We start from the raw sequence: 6585 nt of genomic DNA, 5'->3' as shown, positions 1-6585 counted from the left end.
GAAGAGCATTTAAATAAAAAGACAACAAGATACTATCTGATAGCTCTATTGGATCTACTTTATCTCCCCAAATGCTTTAACTACAGCAAATTGATAGTGACACAACGGTGAAGGCTGCGATGCTATTTCCATTTCAAATCATGCCTCAGACATTTATAATGCTCGGGGGGGAAAAGAAAGAAACAACCAACTCTATTAGAAATACAACATCTTATGCATGAATTCCATTTAGGAGCCAAATTTCTATAAGGATGCCATAAGACTTGAGCTATTTGAGTTCACAAAGTATTTCCTTCCACATTCCTATGAGGAAAATGCAGCTAAAATCTAAGTTTTAAACTGAAGTTTATTGACTATGTTATTGCACATAATAACTGGAGCTTTTGCTGCATGTGAAGAAGTGTTTAAAAATAGCAGAACTTGCAGCTGTCTGAAAACTACACGTTCAATAGCCTTAAGTCATAACTTCTCTCAACTTGAGGCTTGGAACGATGCTCAAAAATGTTCGCACGTGTGGTATCTGAAAGGAGAAGGGTGATAGAGACCTCTTGGGCTTTTCTAGCTAATATAAAGCAAGCTCAAGCTGGAAATTCCTCTGAAAATAGTGGGCAACCTACGCAGTTCTGCAGGGATTTGTAAAATATAACTGTTAGAAACACACTGATGTGGTCGGTGTGTAAGGCTGAACCAGTATGATTATTGAATCAGGTGTTATTGGAACACATCTGATGGAGTGTGAAGAGGGAAGAGGAACATATCTGATTTTCCAGGATATCTAGAAGACTGATGAAGAAACCACCCCCCACCCCTCCTGGAACATGTGTTTTCTGTTCAATTTGCTCTTTAACAAACTCTTTGTTTCGCAAGGAGAAAGGACATCTCGGGACCAGTTTAAGCTTGAGAGTGGGGTACCTGTATAGAATCATAGAACCGAATAGGTTGGAAAAGATCTTAAAGATCATCAAGCACAGCCATGACCCCAGCACTGCCAAGGCCACCACTAACCCATGGCACTAAGGGCATCAACTACACGGTTTGTGAACACTTCCAGGGATGGTGATTCCACCATTTTCTTGGGAAGCCTGCTCCAGTATCTGACTGGAACAGCTTGAGGCCTTTACCTCTCATCCTATTGCTTGTTACTTGGGAGTAGAGACCGACCTCCACCTCACTACAATCTCCTTCCAGGCAGTTATAGAGTTATATCCCAAAACCTTGCCCAGCTAGCAGAGCTAGTATAGTCCTTTAATACAGTATTCCACTGGGACTGGTGACTTCTGCTTCTCAGCAGGGATTCCTGCTCTTCCTTAGACAGATCCATCAAGGAGCATCAAGCATAAAGATGTGGATGTAGTCTCTGAATAAGGAAGTCCTTTGAATGGACATTGTTACGTGTGTGTTGTACAAGGGTACTGTGCAAGTTCTGATCCAAAGCATTCTTTGAGTGCTCTCAATTCATGGCATCCACCTAAGCAGAAGCTCAGCTTGCCAAGCATAGCTGGGCTTAGATTCTTCTCAACAGCATAAATTGCCCCATCCCTGGCAGTGTTCAAGGCCAGGCTGGACACAGGGGCTTGGAGCAACCTGCTCTATGGAAGGTGTCCCTGCCCGTGGCAGGGGGTTGGAACTGGATCAGCTTTAAGGTCCCTTCAACCCAAACCAGCCTGGGATTCTATGATAAATTAAACTAACAAAAGCATCCTGTTAACATGGCTCTGCTGTTTCTAACACCCACATTCATTTGTTTAGCACCATCACCATTATCTGCCCCTTCACTAGACCTTAGGCACACACTTTATGGCTTAGCTGGCACCACTTTCATATCACATCCCAAAACCTCCCCTTACTGAATTACACACCAGAACTACACTACTGCAACAAGCAGGAGAAGGGTTTGGCTTCCCCCAAGTTGTCATCTCCCTTCCTGAGCATCACCATGTCCTCAGCACCTCAAATTGATGAGGGTGCAACTGGGAACAAGATGTGGCCCAGTGCTTCTTCCAGAGTTGCAACATGAACAGCCACGTATTGCTGTCAGCTTGGTGTGCCCTGATGGCTCTGGTTCAACTCCACATGTCCTTCATTAGCATGGACAGTGTTTTATTTTCTCCTTTCCCCTAACTTTAGCAACTGCTAAACACCACTTTGGTGTCTCTTTTTTTGCCTCCCAAGGGCAGAGATTTCTAGGAGCAAACTGCTGCACTTCCTGCTCCAAACTGCACTGAGTGTATCACACACTAAGCTCTAGTTCTTAGTAAAGATTATTGCGTAGTAACTACTAATACAAGCTCCAAGAAGATACGCCAGGACTGCAGTTATCTGATCTCCACTGCTCAGATGGGCCTGAAACATTTCGTTTTCTTTGCATGTGCTGTCTGGCTCCTCTCAGCTTCCCTCCTGAAGTTTCCATTCTGAAAGGCAGTGTGTGGTACACAAGCAACCACCCTCTCTGGATATGTGCTCCTCAGTTTTGTTTTCGAGCAGGAGAAGAGACAGTGATAGTGAGCAATTTCATGTGAACTTAGAAATAAACACATTCATTAATCTTAATTAAAATGCAGTAAACATTAATATCAGTCTTTTAGTGAGGCTAAATTTTAAAACATCAGTAATTTCAACACAATACTTCAAATATTCCACTAGTGCAGTGTATTTTATAGCCATACAGCAATATAAGATGCTCACTGGAGTCGGATTAGAGAAAGCTGAGATCTTTTGTATTATTTCCTTTGCCATATGTAACCAGATAATGCTGCTTTTGTTTTAGGAACACATATTTAGCTATGACTGCTGTAAATGCACATAAAAGGCAAAATAAAAGCTCCAGAGAAATGACTTTTGCAGAATAGAAGTTTCAGCCTTGATACAGCATCAGCAGAGGGAAGGGAGGTGTGATATAATATCTATATGTATCTATACAGATATCTAGAGATATCTATATACAATATAGATAGCTAATATTAAAGAAATCTAAATCCTTGATGAGTACAGTGTTAAGATGCTCTGAAGTGGAGGGGAATCTTGAAAACCTCCATCGACATTTCTAACCTTCCTTACATTAAACTAGGAGGTGTGATGACAGAGCAGTTAAGGTGCCTCACTGCAACAAGAGGCAAAGAGGCTGAGTCTTGCTCTGGATTTTTGCCAAGTGTCATTCTTTGGCATCTCTGTTGTAATTAGGAATCCAGCTCTCTGCACAAGGAAGCAAGACTTTTCTTTGCATCCCCTTTCTTACAGAAATTGAATTGCCTTAAATATGTTCACGTCCCATGGTACCTGTGACCAGGAGAGGTTCCTGGCTTAATAAAGCTTTGGCTGGTTAAAATGAAAAGGTTATAGCTGCTTAATGTTAGCTATATCAATTATATTATATATTAATATATATATTAATGCTTAATGCTGTGTTAATGCTAGAGAAAGAAATGAATCAGAGAAAGAACAGCACTGATGCAGCTCTGGCTCTTCTCACCTTAGTGGGATGCTGGGACACTAAATGCAGGAAAGGAAACAAAGTCACCTAATTCTGGAGCCTGGTGTTTAATGTTATCTGATAGCTCGTGTGCTCTCTCCCTGTTAATGTGATACTAAGTGGACATGACTTCTTGATGGGATCTCTCACTGAAGCTCGCTTCTTCCCTCATCACGCTGCCCTTTCCTAAGGGATTATCTGGGAAAACAAAACTTACACCAATTAAGGCAAAGAAAGCACAAAACTGGACATTTAGAGGCTGCAGTAACTGTGAGTAGTTTCAACTGCAGCCGACTCATGAGGAAAGCAGGTCTTTAAACCACATCTAAGCTTTTCCTCACAAAACCGGCATCTAGAGTCTTTCCCTTGAGATACTACCAATATATTTTATCTCTTCTAAACAACATTAAAAGGTAGTAACAGCTTAATGCAAAGATGACGCTTTGAGAAACAGATCTAAGACAATTAGACTGTAGCAGAAAACCTCCTCTGCTGTTGAACAATACAGAATGAAACCATTTTCATTTATTTTCACTTAAAAAGAAAGTCAGAGTCCTGTGACTGCATTGATAGGAACGATGTACACATACTTCTGGGCATATTGCCTTGAACTAAGGAAAAAGGAGCTGGTTCTTTCAGATGGAGTGGCAGTGCACAGAAGCCTATGGCTCTGAGTCCCTTTGCTCTGGATAAAAGCTCAGAGCACTGAACTCTCAGGAGATTAGCACACACTAGCTCCAAAAACTTTAGGCAGCATACATGTGCCTTTGAGTCTCGTACATGTGTCGTGTATAATGCGCTCCTTTTGATACTAAAAAGTCACTAAGTTGTTCTCAAGCTGGAAAGGGTTTTCCATTTAGATAAGGCCAATAGCTACTGCATAGAATAAGCACGTGGGTGACACTGGAGCCTGAAAGCAGCACGAGTGTTACCCGTTTTACCAAGGGCTGATAAGAACTATTCCATTCTATAAAAGCCCACCATGCATTCTGCTGGTGGCACCACCACCGCATCACCTTCCCACCTCTCACACCTCTCTTTTCCAGCAGATTACAACCGGTTGTCCCTCTACTTGGCTATTTGCATCTAATTCCTTTAACAGCACACACACCTTTTCTATACATTGCCAAAAATCCCACGTGGAAATTATTATCTGTGTCGCACACAAAAGCAACCCCTCAAATGAAAGGAAGAAAACTATTTAGATAAAAGGAATCCACATTTCTGTTTATTCGCCCGAGTTTCTTCAGCACATTACAGCACGTGCAGATCACACGGAGTTCTCTACTCTGCATATACAGATTGGGTACCAGGAAGGGCTCTTCTCCCTGCCCCGAAAGAGCGTTAATGACCTTGCATTTATTTCTCTGCCATCACTCACACATGCAGCTCTAACACACGCATGCACTGCTGGATTTACCCTTAAAACAAGACAAACTATGCTGTTGCATTCAGACAGGCCCTGGCCTCAGCTCAGCATCCCTCCCATCGCAGCTGAAGCGCAGTAACTGCGGCTATTCAGCAGCACACAACAGGGCTGAGCCGCTTCTCCTCCACGAACTTGAAACTGCTCGGGGCATCCAGGTTGGCAGAACTCTATAACCCAACTGGCACCGTGCCCGCAGGGTTAACGTGCTGCTCTTGAAAAGTGAGCCACCGAGGCTTTAATCACCACAAGTGGCAAGGACTTAATTTTTCATCTCATTTGAAATATGCCGGTCTCCAGAGCGGACCAAGCTGCTTATAAAACGCCATCTACTAATCAACACTGCTTCAGTGCATTGCCTTGGATGTCTGCTGTTAGGACAAGTCCTGCAGCAACCCTGTTCGCCTTAGCCCATGACCTAGGAAAATCATAGCCTGGGCATAAAATGTCCCTATGTGAACCACTAATACTGCAAAATTCCAGGTCAAATTCCTTCTAACATCTTCATTTCCCACACCAGTGGAAGCATTTTGTCTTGACCAGCAGCAGGGCTAGTTTTTAAACCCACAGCTTTACACCGGCATCCCATCTGTATGGGATTACACTGAGGGGGCCTAGAAGATGTGCTGGGAGTTCGCCTCACCCTGTGTATTTTTTACACACATCCCCCCCAAAAAGTCACTTGAATGACAATAAACCTTGTGATCTGAACATGTAAAGCCTGTAGCACAGAAAACTAAAACTGTTCCATGTAAGAATGGTAAAAATCCATCAATTCTCTTCAAAATAGCAAAAGAAACTTGTCGCAGAGATTACAGATGAGATCTCACCTTCTCTGCCTCTGCACAACACAGACAGGGCAAAAATACATGTAAGGAACATGGCTTAGAAAGCTCACACGAGAAGGAGTATATGTGTGAAGGAAAAACTCCTTCAATAAATGGACCCCTTACAAAACTGAGGTTTACACTGAAGAAATTCAGTGTTTCAGCCTGAATCACCTTAAGTTTTAAACAGATACTATGCATAAGCTGTACTCCAGCTCGGTTCATCTACGAGAACGTTGTTACCTGCAATGTAAGCATTAAGATACTTATCGTGTTCTAACTCACATAAAGTTTACTTCCCCCAAGACTCCTAAAAAACATACTGAATTGTATCGATATATGCAATATTGCGATAAACCCTTCGCATGCTGCAGTTTGTGAGTGCAACTGAACTATACAATAAAATTGCACCTTGATTTTCCAGCTCATCACAACCAGTGTGATTGTATATCATGTTCTTAAGGGACTCTGAAAAACAACTTATATGATGCTAAAGGAGGATAAATGGATGGCTAAATCTCAGCTGAATCTAAATAGATTTTCACTTGTAATTCTAATGCTTCTTTAAAAACCCCATCTCAAGTTCCCTGGGCAAGGATATGGGATTTTAACCATTGCTTTTATCTTAATAAATATATCTATACGTGCGTGGTTTGATCACATTGCAAATATTTGTTTGTGCAATATTTTATACACATACCTCCCAAAAAGGTAACTGAGTTACAATAAACCTGGCTAAGCTGAACATATAAAGCCTGTAACACAGAAAATTACAACTGTTGCACATTAAGAATGGTAAAAATCCATCGATCCTCTTCCAAACAGCCAAAGAAACCGGTTATCTCTAAGAGATTACAGATGAC

The 6585-nt window shown here is 41.9% G+C and overlaps 1 protein-coding gene across 2 annotated transcripts in view; it reads right to left on the bottom strand.

Annotated features, from left to right (window-relative positions):
* TAF3 (TATA-box binding protein associated factor 3) overlaps positions 1-6585 on the bottom strand; it is a 122401-nt gene that overhangs the window by 91400 nt on the left and 24416 nt on the right. The window lies entirely within an intron of this gene.

This window comes from Strigops habroptila, chromosome 3 (assembly GCF_004027225.2).
Source record: "Strigops habroptila isolate Jane chromosome 3, bStrHab1.2.pri, whole genome shotgun sequence".
Taxonomy (NCBI): Eukaryota; Metazoa; Chordata; class Aves; order Psittaciformes; family Psittacidae; genus Strigops; species Strigops habroptila.
Note: the sequence above shows the minus strand (reverse complement) of the source record. Positions and strands in the feature narration are given on the sequence as shown.